General features: G+C 35.9%; 1 long non-coding RNA gene across 1 annotated transcript in view; it reads right to left on the reverse strand.

Moving 5' to 3' along the window:
- The window catches only part of LOC116172382, a 54,172-nt gene extending 33,898 nt beyond the window's left edge, over positions 1 to 20,274 (reverse strand). Inside the window, exon 1 of the long non-coding RNA XR_004145645.1 lies at positions 20,222 to 20,274. This is a non-coding gene — a long non-coding RNA (uncharacterized LOC116172382). The remainder of the gene's footprint in view (positions 1 to 20,221) is intronic.
- Between the last annotated feature and the right edge of the window lie 236 nt (positions 20,275 to 20,510).

Genomic DNA, 20,510 nt, shown 5'->3' on the forward strand with positions numbered 1-20,510 from the left:
ACTGTATAAGGAATGGTGTTCACATCAGAACAAAATGCCTTTATTTTAATGCCAAATTTCTGCAGTGGTACCTAAAATCCTGATGGAACTTGCAGCTCTGCACACAAGCACTGCATTTGCAAAGGGACGTCAACAGGCAGGTCGACTGTTCAGTGATGAATATTGCTGTGTGCAATGGCGTGCGGCTAACTACACCACCCACAAAACAAATTGAAATAGTGACTTGAAGTTAATAATTTAGGAGACTCAGTAGCCTCGATCAACTTCCGAAAATTTTCTTTAACACATGAGATAAATCTTGCGTACAAAAAAGAAAATGAGAACTCTATCTGGATCGTACAATGGATTCAAATAAACACACGATTAATTGATTAGAAAAAAAACAACAGAATTGTATCTCTCACCGATACGGAGATCCCAATGGTGAGCCACGAATTTGAACCACCCTGTACATGTTAAAGCCACAAAATTGGTACAAAAATTTTGTTTCCGGTATGTATTCAGAACAATCAGAATTAGCGCCATGTTAATTTGGGGGGACAGAGGAAATAACCTGCCGATGGAAAGACATTCAAAATGAGGTATCACATGGACTCCTTTACGTTTAAAAAAATTCAAATTGGCGCTCAGTCGCCATGTTACAAGTTAGAACTGTCAATAATGTAAAGAAGTTTTTAAAATTTTTTATTCCTAATTGCCCTTCCCGTGTCGAGCAGACCAACAAAACTTGCATCTCTTATAGTAAGAGAAACAATTCTGGTTAAATGAGGAAAAAGTTACGGTATTATAACCACAATTAGATTCTACATCGAAATTTAAAATATCTACAGTGGTTTTAAAAATATGGAGTAACAACCAAAAATTGTGTTTTCCAAAAATTTAAAAATCGAATGTTTTCGCGGGATTCTAGGTTTATTGCATTCGAAACCGAAATGGGCCATGTTCAAAAGCCTCTTGGACACGTTTGATAACCTTTGTTGGCTTAAAAGACTAATGGCCATTTGCACCGACAAATTTAAGCGGCGCTTAGCTTAAGCATAGCTTAAAATCCATGCCAACCAATTGTCTCAATAATCGTTGCCATGGATTTTAAGATACGCTTAAGCTAAGCTCCGCTTAAATTTGTTGGTGCCATAAGAGATTAATTAAAGACTCAACCAATCCGCCTTTTAAAGATTCTTTGGTTACAGCGCCATTTTCTTTGAAGTTTGAGGTTGTATACATATAAACGTAAGTAAATAAAACAGAAATCCTAAATGGACGTCAACTTGTGCGAGTTGGTGCCAAAATCACATAGATACATACACTTTAGTTATATTCTCATGTACGCACTAAAGCAACACTCACCACGTAGAAGAAGTTGAAGGACTTCGTGTAATGTACTCACCTAAAAATAAAAATAAATGTTAACAATATAAAAGGCACGAACACGTATAATGTAATATACATTTTTTAAATTTTTATAAGAATGGTTCGTTTTCGTTTAATTGTGTGGGTCAGATAAATTATGCGAAATTATTGCCTTTGTTTAATTTGATCAGGCATTTTAAGTGATAAAATGTGCAGGTTTTTCTTTTGTAAATTTTCCTTATCTTAGAATTTATTTTTTAAGCTTAATTTTTATATAAAAATAGACAAGTGTGTTCAAACTTAATGGATTTGAATAAAACTGATAACATTGTGTTTACGTGACAAGACAAACGTTTTTAAAGTATGGCGTCATTACTGCGGCCTTACGAAAAAGTGGAAGTGGGGAACGCGACTATGCGCATTTTGAAAAGGAAGGGGGGAAAATTCTGGAAGATGCTTCGAGATTATCATTCACGGCATCTTAAAATTTACTAATCTAACGGGATGGTTAATAAAATTCTGAAAAAAACACGTTTTTTACCATATAAGGGCGGGAGTAACTATGACTCCCTTTTGATTCCGTGTGGTAACGTAAGGCAATTGAACCAGAGAACTAACGCGAAAGTCCTCCTATCGTAGTCGTGCACACGTAACGGTTAGGTTGGACCGCTGGTAACCTTCCGCCGTATGTAGAAGGGCCAAGGGCCTGCGCAAGGACGGGACCTAAAGAAAGATGGGGCTCCGCTTCGCTACCATCATGCACTGGCTATTAGGCAGTGGCTCAATGGACGGTGTCTTGGTAAATGGATTGGCAAAGGGATGTGCCATAAAATGACCACCACGGTCTTCCGACATGAATCCGCTTCATTCCTATCTTTGAGGACATCTGTTGAAAACGGTGGTATGAGACTCCGCCTGACAATATTTAAGTGCCACAGAATAACAAATGAATCTAAACAAATTACAAGAAACTTTTGCTTCTGTATTGCTTTCTGTGTACTAGTGGAGAGGATTTTAAGCGATTAATAAAATAAATTCTATACAATCATTTATCATTTATTTCTCTGGGGTTTTCAAATTAATTCATAGTCAGACCATCTAAATTTGATTTGGTAGGTACTAAGACAATGTTATGGCGTTTAAAATGATGTGCATATTATAATTTTAAAGTGTGAGTGCGGGGTTGAATGCTAAAAATAAGGTAAAGCTACCGTTAAACAAACTTCCTTTCCTAGCTATCTAAATGGAAGAGGGCACTTTTTGTTTTTTTTATCAAAATTGTAAATTACAATCCGTGGTGTGTTTTGAAATCAAAGCGCTGTGTATTTGATACTACAGCAAACAGTAATAATTTGGTTTTTTAAGGCTTTTTAACTGATCGAATATGAGAACGAGGATTTTTAATTCGCGCTAATAATTAATAATTAAAGTTTTTCTTTATTGCAAAAAAGTAATGCCAATCCACACGTGTCCAATAATTTCCGCTATTTTTAGATTCGAACAGTTAAATGCTCTGTCTTCCTTTCCCATGTGTTTGTTTGAGTTTAGCATAAAATAGTAAGTAGTCAAGGATTGCCACGTGTGTCATTCCGCGATTTATTTCTATAGAAAGTTTGCGTTTTGTTGAACGTGGGACAAGAATTTCCATTGCGCTACAATTTAAATTAACTATCTTTGACGTGCACTTTTATGTTTATTTATAGTAAATTACAGCTCTCAATTTATGTTTTTCTCTTTTATCATTTGTATTGTTTTTTAATTTTTTTTATTTTCAGGATTTTTCACAGGGAGTTCCTCCGATTCTCGTATTTTCGTGCAAGAATATTCGGCAAATCTCTTCAATCGCGCATAGTGTATGCCTGTATAGTGTTTTCTGCTTTTATCAAACCTATTTGTATTGTTTTCAATCAACCACACTTTCACATATAGTTTATCCGATCTCAAGTTTACGTGAAGTCAATTTTCGCAAATAATAAATCGCGCAAATTCTGATACATTTGCGAGTATAGAAAATTATAAATATTGCTTGCGGGGGAAATAAATATATTAAAGGGTAGAAAAATTTTGTTGCACGTGTGTAGTAAAGTTGAAGCTCGATGAAATCTAAAAAGGAGACGGCAGGTTTGGTCTCAGTTCATCACACTTCAACGACTCTGATTGGGTTTTCTTACGGAAATCACGAGCGCGCACTTTTGGTTCAATACCGAACGAGACAGGAAGAAACTAACAGAAAATCAATTGAAGAGGATTGAGATTTTTTAAAGAAATCTTTGTGAATTTTCGCAATTCCAATAGCTAAATTAAACAATCCAGACTCAGTTGGATGGAGCACCAACTTAGAACACGGCTAATGCAAGAAATTGGTTAGACATCTATTCTGTGGTCAGTAAGAACACTTCTTTTTTATCGAGTTTTTTTATGCCACACTTCGTAAAATAAACCCCAATAAATGGCAAGATGGATTTTTATCATATTGTTCCAAGTCCTTGAATAGTTCTGGATGGTGTTGAATTTTTTCAGCGGCCTGTATATCTCGTGGCATGACACATTTTTATAATTGTCTTTGTCAAATATGAAAACCATTTTCCAATATTCCTACAAACAAGGAATATTACTATCGGGACATCGGAATTGGAACACACTGTACATATGATGATAAAAACCTCCCTAAAATCCCATTTGAGCTTCCGCCACCATATAGCAAACCTAAACCGATCTCAAAATATAAATTTTGCTCACCTTCTTTACTACGTAACTTTTGTATCAGAATACGCGTCTGTGTGTCTGATCTGAAGCTCATGACTCAGAAAGTACAGGGTGTTCCAATTTCGATGTCCCGATAGGAAAAACTTTTTAAACCGTAGGAATATTGGGACACATTCTCCTCCTACTTTTTAAGAACTCAAATAGTAACGTGACAATCGCAAAAATCGAAAAACGTATACGACCAGTATAGTACGTATATGACCAGATGCCCCTGAGCACCTAAATGATGGCTAGAATATCAAGAAATCTGATTTCCAAAAACCCAAAAAAAAATACCGACATCATCGAGATTTTGTTTGATTCGGGTTCCTGTTGCTTCAAACCGTGGGGGCTCATTTTTGACCCCAATGCAACACTTCCCTTACTTGCGGATGGTAAAAGAAAGAGAACAAAAAAAGGAAAAATAATGGCACCGCTTAGCATACGTAAAAAAAACAAAATGGAGTGGGATTGCGACCGAAATGCGAAATCGTACGTAACGAGTTAAAAAACTAATTGCACAGGGAGTGCAAGTTGAATCCGACACTGAAGACAATTACGGGAAGCTTTTCAAACTCCTAAAGGACTCGAAAACCGAGTTCAATAGTTTCGAACTTAGGAGCGACAAAAACTAAAAGTCGTCAAAGGGGCCATGACAGAGATAATGGAACAGGAAATTGAGGACCACACAAAAATCTAGGACTATCCAACAACCAAGATAACCAGAGTGAAGGGTAAGAAAGGATATCCGGGTCCAGTGACTGATTATTCAAGTTAAAAGCCTGCGGACCAAAAACTGACATAATTCAATGTCACAAATGTCAATTATTCGATCACGCACAAAAAAATTGTCATGCCGATCCAAAATGCACAAAATTCGGAGAAGAGCACAGCACTTGTCTGAAAAACCTCACACAACAGCACCCAAATGCGCCAATTGCAGCGGAGAGCATCTACCTACAAATACCAGATGCCCAACGAGTCCCAACAAACCGCAAAACATACAATCGAATCAGGAGAGGACAGAACAGCCACCCCCAGAAAGCTACTGAAAGAAAAACAAAAGCAAGAAAACGAACAAGAAAAAGGTCAAGAAAAGTAAAAGCAAAACACATCGAATAACAAAAAAAACCCATTATTTAACCGGTCAAAAAAATTCTTCATCCAAGCTTGCAATTCTACATTGCACTCTCAGATTGAATGACAAGTCACATTAGAAATTCCGCACAAACGAATATATTTTCGAAATTAAAGAATGATGGATATTATATTCAAATTACCGCTTCAAATACTTAGGTAGATTACTCAAAATGTGACATCCGAAGAATCGCGTCGAGAGATGTGAAAAAATCGGTGACATTCATGTAATTTATAGTTGTTATAAACGTTTTTCTTTACACAGAGTACTAAAACTTGTCACATTTTTTACATACATATTAATATTCCGAAATGTATATTCATTCACGTCAGCTTTGTTTGCGTTTTTAACTTCTTCGTGTGTGACAAATGCTACCAGGTAAGGTGTAATTATAAAACGGAGGTCTTAATTGAAATTTTTATTTCTTCCGTTAAATATACGAAGTATGAAGCTATTAAGAGTACTCATATTGTATTATGACGGTAAAATGTGGTAATATCTAGAAAGTCTATAATTAGTTACAGACGCTGGACGTCTGCTTCTGTCTGCTACCGTTCATCATGTTTTTCAATTAATATGCTAAATCCTGCCAAGTTCGTAATCTAATAAGTGGGTACGGTATCGTCTTATTGTTCTTTTTAAATCAAAATTGTACATAACATTGCATAGAGTAAAAATAATGTCTTCGTGCATTTTTAACGTGACTGTACAGTGGACACTAATTTGATGATGAGGAGAAATAATTAATAGTAATTATTTGCCCGGGTAGATCAGTGTACTTCGAACGATGCCGGACCTAATACCGTAATAGTTTCTAAATCGTAAATTATCTTCTGGGTTACCAAAAAACTTTAATTCGTGCTTTTCAACTTTACGCTTTGTTTTACACGTACTTAATTTCGCTACCGTTGGCGCACTGCAACATATAAAATTACTTTGCGCTAATTTACAGGTGGATGACAAAACTTCGCTCGCCGCTCAACGCGCATTCAAATAACACAAAACAAAATCCACCCTATGTGAATTTACAGGTGACCCCTCGACGCGAATTTTAATTTTCACAAAATAAAATCAGTTTGCAATAATTTATAGGTGCTTACCCTAACTCTGGTGTTCGATCAACGCGAATTCCTGACCGTTCCTTCAGAACAATCAACTTCCCGTGATTTTCCACCAATAAACTAATTTTACCCGCTTACTCAGCAAATCCCCCACCATACATCAGCAAACCCGATAACTACGACTGCAAAATAACCAAAATCTTTCCTGAAATCGGTAAAGAATAGAAGTCAAAGTTTTGTCATTCCACAAACCCCGGATGGCTTGCTATTGTTTAGTCCCCTCCCACGACACGCAGCGCCCTCTGCGGTGGGGTTATTCTTTCTCGCCTCTGCGTGGGTAAATGTAAGAAGAACACGCTACGAAATATCACATAAATCTACAGGAAAGATAAATAAATAATAGAATCAGAAAAATACGTTAAAGAGTTCCCTTCTAAATTTTTCCATTAACTGCAAGGGTTATCTCTCGGTTTCCATTAAAATATGAATAATTGACACGAGTTATGATATTTAAATTATAAATTGTGGATGTTTCCGATTGCTGGTCATTTTTGGCGAACTGAGAGAGTACAATACGCTAACGAAAAAGTTTCCTCGGAAATCGGCTTTATACAAACATTAGTTCTAGTTTTTTTTTTACTCTCTAAGTAGCTTTTTGAACACGAATTAAAATTTATCGCTGTTTGAATACGGAAAGCGGGGCGAAATTAAAGAAAATTATTTCTGATGAAAATCTACGCTCACCTTTAATATTCGAAATAAATTTCAGTTTAGGACCAAAACCTAAATAAGCACATTTATTCACGAGTCGTAATTGGAGTACGAGTACACATCGTTTAGTACGCGATATACAAAATAAACTGAAGTTTTTAGGGTAGGGCTGAAACTAATTTACGCCCTGAGCTAATTAGATAAGGAAAAAATTTCGGGAGGTTTAATTCGTTTATGAAAATCCGTTTCGATCCATTTTAACGTCACGTCGCCAATGCTTGGAGGGACTAAATCATATTTAAAGTTTCAACAAGTTAAAAGTTTCTCTAGAATCTTCGCTTAACTGCGAATATAACCTTATTTTGAGGGAAAGATTAGTTATTTGTTTCATAAGTACAAAAAATGTCAGAGTCGGAAGGTCGGAAGGTTGCTGGACTCCGCTAACGCGTCGTCCAGCAACTATCTTCCTCGTCCCGAAAACGCATTTTTTGTACGAATAAAACATAAAATTTTTTCTCCAACCCCCTTTACTTCAAATTATATTCGAATTTAGATTCAGTCACAGTTTCACTACTATAGTATAAGAACTTCTGCTTTCTTGTCCTCACGTGTCATGCCACTCTAGTTTTTAGGTTAACTTATAACCTATTCGTTCTTACTTCTTACTTCTCACCTCTCGCGACTTTGTAGGGAGCAAATCTTGAGGTAGCATGTTCTGCCGTTTCTATAATCTCTGGCGGAGTGCAATCCATGTCGCTATCAGTTTCAGTCATTTTATTGTATACACAATTAATATTGTTATATTTTGTATTGAAATAAAAAACTTACCATACAGTTTTTTAATTAAAATTAATTGCAATTAACTTTTTCAAATTTTGAATTCAAAATGACAGATAATAGTGCAATGGGTCTGAAGTAGATGGCGTTACGCGCGACGGCGGGTTGTATACGTATTAAAATTACGTTCACGGAATATGTAAATTACGTTACACTTGGTTTAAATAAAAATAGCGAGCGTAAATCATTTTCAATACATGTACATACGTATAGGTAACATCATTATTTGCATTGAATATGCAAAAATATTTGATTTGTATGTATAGAAATATCTTACAACCTGCAATGTAAAACGATGTCAATGTGACATATCTCCGTGATTGTAATTTTTTAATTGGCCAACTTTCAAGGTCAATTTCTTTTTGGTACTAGGACCAAAAGTATCCACTTTTTGTACAGTTGCCATGGTGAAAGCGATTAATCCGCAAAACGTCAATTTTAGGTACCGAACACTGTCACAAAATAGCGTCTTATTCAGGTGGTTGGAGAAAAAATACATTTTGAAACCTATTACATAAAGGAAGGTGTACTTAGTTATTATGCGAATAGTATGCACAACGAGGAACTTCAGACAAATGTTACATTATTTTATAATCACTTATTTTTGAAGAATTAGTAATTACGGCAGAAAATGTACTGTCATGTTTGATCCGTTTTCCGCCCCAAAGTTCATACCTACCTGAAGTTATGACCACAACGTATAAGTCCAGTTTTGCTGAACATCCGGCATCGAGTTTATCGCTTCGTTACAAAAGAGTTCCTGATTTAACTATGTGCTCGAAGTGTGATTTTTTGTTTGTATAATTGTTTATTGTTCCGCCGCCGGTAAGTACATAAGTTTTGTAATGAATTTTTCATTATACCTCTCCGAAAGTCTTGTCTTTTCATGTATCCCAAGCGCACCGAAAGTAGGGTTTTCCCGTGCGAGCGCACTGGAAAACTTTTTTTCTACTACTACCTTAGAATCACGTCATACTTGCTTCTTTTTTAACAACAGAATCTCGCCTATTCTCTGCTAGTGAAGTGGAATAATTTCATTCTAGCTCTTGTGATGGAATGAGCACATGTGGCGACATCTAAAACAGGACATCCTAAACCACAATTCTTAAACTGTCAAAATTTTAATTACGCTTGCGCCAGATATTAAATTTTAAGGACCGGTAGCGCGAAAATGAATAGCAGTGGCCAGTGAGGATTTAATGGAACTTTCAAATACTCCCCCGGAAATCACCGTGGAAGCAGAACACGCAAAAAATTTACTTCCCGACAAACTAAAAGTGTACGAACATACATACAGCAAATTTTTGGAGTGGAGGACAAGAAAAAAACCAACTCATTTTCAGAGAACGTAGTGCTTACTTTAGCAAACTATCACAGTAAATTAAAGCATCCACATTGTGGTATTCCATGCTGTGCTCTACGATACTTTTGAACAATAATGTAGATATAAGCAGCTATGCTAAGTTGCAGGCCTTGTTAAAAATGCAATCCAGCGGCTATTTCCCTAAAAAGTCAAAAATTCTATCAACGAGCAAAGTAAAAATGTTTATTCAAAAAGCACCCCCGACAGTTCATATCTACTATAACATTACACGTTCAAATCGTTACTCGTTACATCATATTTATTTTACATTTGCAGGTTGCTCTTATAGTTGGCATTAGTGGTGCTTGTCGTAAGCACGAATTGTGGAACATAAAAATCGGTGGACTTAGGTGGAACTGTAATTAGAATACCCAATACGAAAACTAATGTACAACGAAAGTTTACAATTACGAGGAACCCGTACGTTGGTATACCTACAACCAAACATCAAGTTGCATATTCTACAATGAATTAATGTACCTCACTGCACTATACAAAAAGAACATCCATATCAAAACAGTTAACGTTGTTGGTCATCCAGAACACATTTCCTCCAGGAAGTTTTAAAACTAACCTAAAATATAATGCTCACTAAAATGTTACCTACACTCGTAGATACCTTACATACAAATTTTTCGAGTAGTGCTATGATGTTTATTTCTAATTTGCATCCATAACGTCCTCTTTGTAGCATTTTGTATTTATACACATCATGAATTACATTCCGGTCGCAATCTCGAATACGTTTATCGCTTATGGTTATGTTTATCTAAATCTAAATGATCCACGCCGATACACTGCGCAGGACAGGGCACATTCAATAATTAATGTGCACATTTGTAAATAATATCACAGAAAAGTTAGTTTTCCTTTTCTGGGATAATATTGAGGGAAGAGAAATTGTCGAGGAATTTGTTTATACAGCCATTTAGACAAATATCTGTCAAATATGCCACAGTGATCTGTTATACCAACCCACCGTACATAGACGTCCATACTAATGTGTGAATTGTCTATAGTTAACCCTGCTTGTTTTACATATTTTGCAAAAATTCGTCGTAGTAGTAGAAAAAATTATGTCTATTACTTGTAAGGAATAGGTATTCAACGCTCGTGGAACCGTCACACTCGCCTTCGGCTCGTGTGACGAACTTTCCACTCGCGCGGAATACACTCTATTCCATACTCGTTATAGAATATACTATTCCGGTGCGCTACGAATAATCAAGTTTGCCATAGCTATCCTTATCCCATACGTTGCCATGCATACCGCGGCTTGACTTTGACATTTATAATAATTGTCAACCGATTTTTTACCATTGTGTTAAAAATGGACTTTGGTGAAGTCGAAATTCCCGCTAATATATTAAGAGAAGCTGCAGAAACCAGTTCCCAACTATTACCAGCGAAAGCAAAAGAGAGATGGGAAAAGGAAAATAAAAACTGGTCCGTTGAAGAAAACGTGAAAAAAGTACGTTATGGGGTAGGTTTTCAGTGATTAAGAATTGTCTTGCGATAAAAGAAAATGTGAACGGTAGCAAATTGTGCAAAACCATCGCCTTTTTGAAACGTCATATGGTCGGCTGCATCCCAAAAGTTCTATATGCATAACAAGGGAGCAATATTTGAATCAAGCTGCAAGTATAAAATGGTTACTTACTAACGTTATTTTAGTGTTCGGAATTTTCGGAGCATGCATGCGAGACAATTAATTCGCTCGTTTATTAATGATGTTGAAGATAATGGGCGTTTAAGCGTCATAAGACAAGCAACAGAATTTGTTGTCAAATTGGATTTGGACTTCAATAATATATATATAATAATAATAATTATTCTTCGTTATTTTCGGAGAGGTATAATGAAAAATATCGTTCATTACACGTCCAGAAAGGCTTTTCCCGTGTTTGCATGACTTCCCGTGTTCGGCTTCGCCTCACACGGGAAACGTCATGCGCCCACGGGAAAATCTTCCTTTCTGGACTGGTAATGAAATATACTATATCAGGATTCCGACCGTTCAGGTAGGAATATTTGAATTATTCTTACAGTCACCGGAAGCTCTCGTGCCAGAGAAGAAGAGAGATAGTTAATATTTCCACGCCGTTAAGTAACTGTTAAGCATTTTAGATTCTCATCATACGCGAAAACCAGGAAAGAAACGAGTTCCACATCCAGTGTGTACACGTTATCAGTCTCGCAGACATGCCGGGGTGTAGATAGCGAAAACAGTTGTTCGCCGGAAAATTCCAATTAGGCTAGGTATTTAATTGGATTGGTGAATATTGAAGTTTGATCGCGCCTAATTGGATAAGCATGGTTAATGAATGAGGTTTTAATGAGTTATAGAATAAACCGGCAGACGGCGTTCAAAGTTATTTCAAAATGACCGCGCTTAAAAAACGACTAGTCCGATGTCCATTCCCTGTTCCATTTCCACCGAACGGGGTTTTCTTTATAAGGTAAACGCTCAATTTTACTTGCCGTAAGTAAGTCTATGACTATTCAAAGAATGATACCTTCTTTCCACGTTACTACACTTCCTATACGCCAAATCATGTCATTTATACCTCTAGGATATGTTTAAACTTGGAGAGCAATATGTGCATCGGACTATCAGAAATTCATAAATCCAGGATTTGGTTACTATTAGACGTGCCGACTCATGGCAGAGGAATGGCTTGCAACTCAAAAAATTCCGGTTTACACTTAAATCCAACTTTTAAAAAAGACCACCTTCTTTAATAAAATCAACACCGTTATTCTGGACGATACTCGAAATTCTACCACCGTCGCCCGAACTGATAACCACTTGCGTTGCTTATCTCGCACGTGGCATTGTTTATCGTAAAACGAATTCATGTTTGTCCGATAATAACTCGTACTGACACCTGACCAGCTAAAAACTTAAATGTTCATTTGTACATCCAAATGTATCATACAAACTAAATTTAAGAACCAGATTTAAACGAATTTAACAATTACTAACTAAATTTACAATTAGAGACTAACATTAAAATGTTTACTAAAGGTAAAGTTCTGGGGAAATCGATACTTGCCATGCCTACGATCATTGAAGTGGCTGCTATTAGTAAATTCTGTCACGTCTAGTTTGGCTTCTGAACAACACGTGGAAGACCTGCTCGTATTAAATGTGATGATGAGGACTTAAAGAAGTTCAAGGCTTGGTTATCGGCACACACACCGTTTCCACAATCGGCAGATATTATGCCTATCAGTACAGGTTTCAAAGAGGCTAATTGCCACAATGCCTACGAAGTTGGTGCATCACTGATGAAGAAATCGATTGGGAAAAATTTTGGAACGATCCAAATGTCGAGGAAAGGACGAGTGCAGTCAATTTCCAAGATTGATTCTTCTATTAAGATCAACAATCTGGCAATATCATTAATTCTTTATTGCTATTCCAAAGAATACCTCTACTGAGGAAATCATATGACGAATTACGAGATTTCTTTAATTATGCACTTGCCCCGTATCCATTGTCATTATTCAAATATGCTTCAATAAGAGACAGAAAAGTCAACATTGTATGACTGTTTTCAGCCTAGCATTAGACAACCGTTATCTTCTCCATCGAGTAATCTGGCAGCAGCAAAAGACACATGGTGATATTATCGATGAATACGTGAAGTACTCCAACCTCATAGCATGATAATTTTCGATGGTTATCCAGAAAAGGCAGTAATGAAAAGCACAAAATCTGTGGAGAGACTTCGTCGACAGCAACAACAAGCCTGTAATGAAATTGTCTTCAACGAGTTCATGAAACCCACTGTTGCGATAGAAAAGTTCCTCAGCAGTGACCGTAATAAGAATTTCTCACTGAGAAGCTCTTTGATGCGGGTTTCGTTTGTAAGCAAGACTATGAGGATGCTGATACTCTAATCGTCGATACAGCATTGGAGATATGATACAGCAGTAATAGTTGGAGAAGACTCTTAGTCATTGTGACAGCTCGTACTCGACCAAACATTGACTTTCTGAAATCATCAAAAAGGAAGATTGAACAAAAGTTACATATGTTCCTGATAGATGCAAGTATACACTTCTGTTCGAGAATATTTATTATTCCTTCATGGCTTTAGTGGATATGGTACATCAGTTTTCTTTGGCATGGGAAAGACCAAATTCGTTAAAACCTGCCAAAATAATTACGAACTGTAGAATATTCTTGGCCCATTTCTACAATCAAGTTCTCTTCCAGATATATTAGATTTAGGAGCACAGAAATTTATCAAGATTTATTTTTGGATAAATTCTGATTCTAGTGCTTCCAAAATGCCGTAAACGAGAAAATATTGAACCTCCCTACCTCCTAATGGAATGGAGCTGGAATCAGATGAAGAATGGATCATTTCCAGTCAGCACATCACAGCTGATGATGTTGATTTCTTGTAATGGACAGGAGGAAGTTGAAGAAATAATTTGTGTCTCGACCTTCCACACCGTGCGTAGACTTCAGATACATCTCAGACAGGAGATTCACCGATTCCCAAAAAAATAAGAAGACAAAGAACTTTGTAAAATATATCTTTAATAAACATTTAAACAAAATTATTTTCAATTTTTTCTCTTCATTGGTATTCATAGAAATAATAATCATTGCCAAATACCCATTCTTTCCCAATACGGTGAGTGTAAGATATTTGAAGGGGGGGGGTTGGCACCTTTCAGGAACAATATCTCAGAAACTATCATCCTGAGAAAAAAAATGTGGGATAACGTTTTGCAGACAATTTAACAAGGAACGAAAAAGTGCTGAAATATTTTCATCGCTCGATCATAAATATTTACTTTTCATTTGTCTAAACAAATGCTCCAATCAAAATTGATTATTTACAGTTTGAAAAGTGATATTAACGTTTATTTTTCCTCATCAAAACCTCTGACGGCTAGACTAAATGAATAAGTGAATTCAGAATAAAAAGGGCTTTAAGAATATGTTATAGGAATATTAGGGCCGTATTTCAAAAAATGAAGTTGATTATAGTTCCCCAAAAAAGAGTCATTGGTTTTGCTCTAGGTTAACGTCAAATAGTTCGTAAAATCCAAAAAACCGGAGCTTCTTAGACCTTTGAGCGCGCAACTTTTCTCCCATTTAATCAAATTGGTATCTCTTACCCTTTCAAGAATGCCCACAGTGGCCCTTCTGATCTCGAACCCGCAGTATATAACAGCTTGTATAGTCCTTGTAAAAATTTTTCAAAGGGATACACGAATTGTTCGCATTTGAAAGGTGAAATTGAAACTTTTATAAACGTTTTACGTTGGAACACTTCAAAAATAAATTTCCCTGGAAATCGCATCGTTCACGTTAACTCATGCATTGTATCTCAACTACCACTTACGCGTAGGGTGACAAAAAAAAAAGAATTACTGGGCATTCTCCGAGACACGGGGCTCTATTGTGTAAGAAAATAAATACCTACAAAATTTGTTCAATTGACAATGTAAATTTATTCAACCACTAAAACAGTTCTGCTCTGCTGAAAATGTAACCTTAACCAATTTACATTATTTAACAATTTGAGAAAAATTCTGCGTGGAAAATGTACGTGGTATATTGATTCGGGAAGCTTCATTTCCATTTCATTTGTAGAGAGTATTATTACAAGTTTTGCAAGAGAATTTCGAATATGTTTCTAGCATAAACCAACTAATGAACTATTGATTTTATGATGTAGTTACCTGATTATTATTTGCATAAGTGTCTCCTATATTTGTTGCGAAACTATTATCTCAAGTTTGAATTGATGTCAGACCTACCGCAAGGTTTTGCACAAGGTGTTAGATTGGAAAACCGACTTATTGCATTTATATTAGGTCAGTTAAGAGAGCAACATGGAATAGTTTAAGCTTTCTGCGAAATAAAGTAGGCGTCGCGTGTACTTGAATGTGTGCCTTGCTTTAGTCTCGACAGGAATTTATACCCTTCATTTTCACCATTTTCCATTCATTAATTTTTACCTGCATCCAACAGTTTCAATGTCTTTGTAGTTAACAACTTTCCGCTAGTTTGGGTGCTAAACGATGTTTATTTATTTTTATTATTTAAATTTTGAGTGTTTTGTTTAGTTCTTTGTGCCCCAGAAAATCGCAGTTAACGACCAGATTATTGGATTATTAAAAAATGTAATTAAAATTTCTTTAATCAATTGTCTATAGATCGCATGCATGTGCGCTATTTGTAAACAGGCCCTGAGAGCCTATTTCCTTCAGCTTCGTCAATTTGGATATAGCCCACGTAAATGCTATTTTATTTGTCAATGACAAATTTCTGCTTAATCGAGCCCTAGGTTTTACGACCCAGGATTAGAGTTCTCATGTTAAATTTGATATTCGTGTCCAGAGTCATGCGACGTGTTATTCAAAATTTGTTTAAATAACTGGATTGATAGGTATGAAATAAGTAATTAAAGTTTTTTTTCTTGAGGTTATCGATTTCGCTACCTTTATTATAGCATCTTCGGACCTTTGCTGAAATATAAATACATATGCCTTCTTGTTTGTAGGGTTACATTATTATCTTACCGTCAAATTAGTTAAAATATGAAATACAATTAAACGGTAAGATAATAATGTAACCCTACAAACAAGAAGTCATATGTACTTATATATCAGCAAAGGTCCGAAGATGTTATAATAAAGGAAGGGAAATCGATAACCTCAAGAAAAAAACTTTAATTACCTATTAATTCAATTAAGAAAATTAATTACCTACTATGGAGACATACATCAATAAAAAAATTGTTTAAATAATTTCTTAGAATCGTTGAAAGTGATCGAGGCTGCTGCCATTCCAAAATTAATAAAATTAAGTCTTTATCAAGATGTTTACCACCCGCACGTTAGGTCTCGCCTGGGGGTATAAATGACGTTTTGGAGCACCAGGAATCCGAATCAAACAAAATATCGATGATTAGGTCTTTTGCTCAGTCGGTCTGTCGCTCTATCTCTGTTTATGTCTCATTTCCGGCTAAACTGGTGAACCGATTGGATTCAAATTTGGTACACATACTCTTAGACATAAAAGAAAGCGCATGTGCAAGTGTGTGGGTGGGTGGTATCTGTGCTAGCCACAGGCAATTTTTGTTGTTCTTTATTTTCGCCACTAGAGGCCATCCAAGTGTTATAGATTTCTTATTACAATACTTATTTGTTTCGCCGTCAGAGATCGTTACTATCTCTTCCTCTTTAATTTGGTATTGCGTGCAGTTGTATTCCTTTTTCGTGAAAATTCAACCGTCATGTTGGGTTACATGCAAATTATTTTTCTTCGGTACGCCATTACTTTTTTTTACTGACTTCGTATTTACCTGTGTAAGGGCTTATTGGGTTTTGGCTGTCACCATATCTCGTTGAAGTGGTTTCTCTTTCTCTCTCTGATGTCTGTGATGTGTGCTCCTTTGATTAATTAAAATTAAATGTACATTTATGACGCAGCATTTGTCTTCATACGTGATTTTTGTGGGACTTTATCTTCTTTATCTTCCCTCAACCCCCAAAGTTTTCTGTTAAGTTTCTCATCGTTGTTTCTTTTGAATTATCTTGTACGTTATGATCTAGGTGGATATTACTTTTTACTTACGCAGTACGTGAATGACATCGTATTTTTACCTGGACCCGCTATCTTACAAGATTGACATTGGCGGCGTCATGTGATCTACCTCATTCCACATACATTAACTTGATGAATCTACTTAATTCTATCAACATTACTACCTACTCGCAGCTTGTACCTAGAGATTTCAAGATCGTTTCTGTAACCGCACATATTCACGAAACCTTTTGGAGATTGTCGTCTTGTAAATTACTCCGATATATCTGATTTTAGTTACGCTACTTGTTTCACGACGATGAACCTTCCGAGGCCAAATCCGAAACAGATATGTATCTACAATTTTTAGTTAATTGTGCGTAGTAAAGTAGATTTCTTGAATTTACCATCGCGTTTATATTTTACATTTATATATAATTACCGTTTGTACGAACAATCCGTGGTCGAGTCAAAATTTTGCTTTTGTTTAGTTCACTTAAATTGAATTACTGATTCTTATTGGGTATTAATTACGCTTTTAGTATACGATTTACCTGATCCGTATCAGACGTTAGACGTTGCTTCCGCAATATTATTGTGCCGCGTGTTATTATCTGTTACAGAAAAAGCAGAACGCGCCCATTTGAGCTCACAAGGTCGCAACCTGAAGTTCAAAGGTAAACTTTTTTATTTTTCACAACTTCTTGATATAACGTTTGATTACCTATTGATTTTCGATACAATTGAATTGTAATTACTACCTTTGTTTGATATTTATTTAACAATTATAGCTCCGTTGTTTACTGCGGCCTGTTTCAATACTAATACTTTCTCTGACTATGTGTTGATCTATCTTTTTACTAAAAATTTATTTAAATTTAAATATTGACATTTCAGATCTAGATATTACAGTGTTCTATTTGTAATATTTTCATTTATTAAATTACCCACGATTGTGACATAAATTCTTGTTTATGTTCTATCCCCGCCAATTATTTTATTTCTTTAGCTAGTCAAGACCAGACCAAGAATATCTTAGTCTGCCTTGTTGTCCCCCTTTAGGTAAGTACTCGCTCTTCCCCTTTGAAAGGTTCTAAAGACTGTCGCGCCTCTCCGGGTTACCTTCCTAACTAATACAAGTGGTATTCTCTCTTAACAAGCCCGATATTTTTTTAATATTGTGTAGTATTCAAGTATTATATCCCAAGTGCACGCCAAATACCTGAATATTTCGCGAAATACTCAGATCTGGTATTTGGCGTGCACGAGGGATATACGGGATGACTATTGCCCGACAAAAATTTTGCAAGATAAGAAGAATATAATGTTTGTTTCGATCCTTTCAAAGACTTGGTTTTTCAAAAAGCATGAAACCGAAAATAAGCATGGGTTCAGTTACACATTGCCATTTTACAAATTGTAATTTTCGTTAATAAAATTTGGAATTATTTATTTAAGTTTCATTTTAGGTAATACCCGCGGGTATTGCACAAGTGCATGAATACTCGAGGATATTTGTCTGTTGCTAGGTGATTTCTGTAATATGCATTAATATGATTGGTTGAAATTTTCTGAGGGCAATAGTTAACAGTATTTTCTGGTATTGTTTTCGTATTGCTTCAGTATTTAATAACGCATTTTTAAGAATGACAAAAATGTACTATTTGTTGCTTGAAGCTGTGCCAGACAAATTGCGCTGTCTTAGAGGGGAGAGGGGGGGGGGGTATGAATTATTTCCTGAGATACTGTGTTAGAAAGTAAAACCAATTGGTCAGAGATTTTGCATAAGCTGGCCTTTAGTGGTGCCAACTGAGTGCCCATGAGCTTGTCAAAATATCAAGGAATACTACAAATTACCAGAAAACGTCACTAGAATATTGTTACGTTAAGGCAGACACCGGGAGTCACTGGTATTTTCTGGACAATCTTTGATATGCTCTGGTATTCTTTCCGACATTAAATTTATAAATTTAGTGCCAATTTGCATCTCATTGTTAGCCGTTCACTTTTCTTGGAACGTGCACTAGAGTTAACGTGCAAAGAGGGGGCTATACAGGTAATCTTCTCACATCAAGGCTCCTGGTATTCTGTTGGTATTCCCTAGGAGTTAATATTAAATTTCTGATAAACCTTTGACATAACATGACAATATTAAAATACCAAAGATTACCATAGAATATCGAGGAATACCACTTAAAATACATCACTTTGCCTTAAAGTCTCATTGATTTAAGACAATCTAATGATGTTCTGTATATAAAAGAAGGTATAGTCTATAGATGTCGTATTAGTCGACGAAAAAGAACACCCGGCCAACTTCCAGTGAGAACGATCATTTTAGATCTACGTTTTTAAAAGTAAGATTTATCCGTTCAATTTAGGGAGAAAATTTGGAAAATATTGGAGACTCGCAATTGAAATACCGCGTACTTCCTCCGAATACGGGTTCTGCTTCGATTTATTCTTCCCTCAGTTCCTGCACTCTATTTTAACTGCTAGTTCAAACCCTTAGCTTAACTTTTCCAATACGCGAGTATCGATCTTAATTACCCACAATTGTTATAACCTTGACGTGAGGCTCACGACGACGGCTCAAAACGCGTTGATTAAAATTTTCGCTCTCTACCCACCAGATAGTTTTCCTATACCTACGCAAAAAGTAGTTATTAATCGGCGAAAAATACATACGCGATAACGTTAATCTAGGTGTTTTGTGATGAGTAATTAATAACGGAAGAATCGACTCGGACACACCGACTCAAACCCTAAGAACATTAATTTCGCGACATCGTCATATGAAAGGCCGAAAGACAATGAAAAGTGCAGGAACTCTTAGAAATGTTTAAGAATATCATGGAAACGCACGGGAAATTGTGTGAAATTTTGGATACTTTGGAAATGTGTGCGAAGTGATGGAAATATGGAAATGTTTAGGAATTTGGTGACAATACGAATCCATTGGGGCAATTTTCGAATATTTTTGAGTTTCAGGTTGCAATGGTATGTTAACCGACCACATAGCATAATGATGTTGAATTATGTAAATATTTTGACGCTGTGTTTTCATTACAAATTAACATAAAGTTCAATCGCTCCCATATGACAAATCACAGTAGGCTTAGATTTCACAAATAGATACCAACTACTACCTACAACAGGTGGCTTTCTTGATTGAAATATTTCTCGTATTTAAAACCCTACTTTTCCTTACAAAAAATTCATTAAAATTACACAAAATTAATTCATTACTCATACGGGGTAAAATAGTGACAACCCCGCGTCGGCTAATACGAAATAATTAATTTTGTTAAATATCCGTCAGCTTACGATATTTTAATTAAATTCCTTTCTAATTTTCTCGTTACGCTTTGGTTGAGTGTGTGATACCAACTAACATTATACAAAATGGAGTAAATACTTGTTCGTCTCGTTTTCGCAATTACATGTTAAAAACTCACCCTCTGCTCATGAAACGATTACCCCCTTTCAGAGATGATTTTAATTTGCATACCTGAAACAGAAAGGAAAATTAATTAAGTAGTTCACAGCGATTAGAGGCAAAGAGAACAATTTTCAGTTAATTTCCCATCAATAACGATACGGCATTTCAGAAAATTAATAATTCATTGGGGGGCACTTTTTTAAGACTAATTATGTATTTGGAATGGTAGTGAATGGCATTCAATTGTACTTTTTTTTGTCATTTCAACGACCAAATTGGATTATGGCAAGAGAGTACGTTTAATT

The sequence above is a fragment of the Photinus pyralis genome, unplaced genomic scaffold (genome assembly GCF_008802855.1).
Source record: "Photinus pyralis isolate 1611_PpyrPB1 unplaced genomic scaffold, Ppyr1.3 Ppyr1.4_LG5, whole genome shotgun sequence".
In the NCBI taxonomy this organism is placed as follows: Eukaryota; Metazoa; Arthropoda; class Insecta; order Coleoptera; family Lampyridae; genus Photinus; species Photinus pyralis.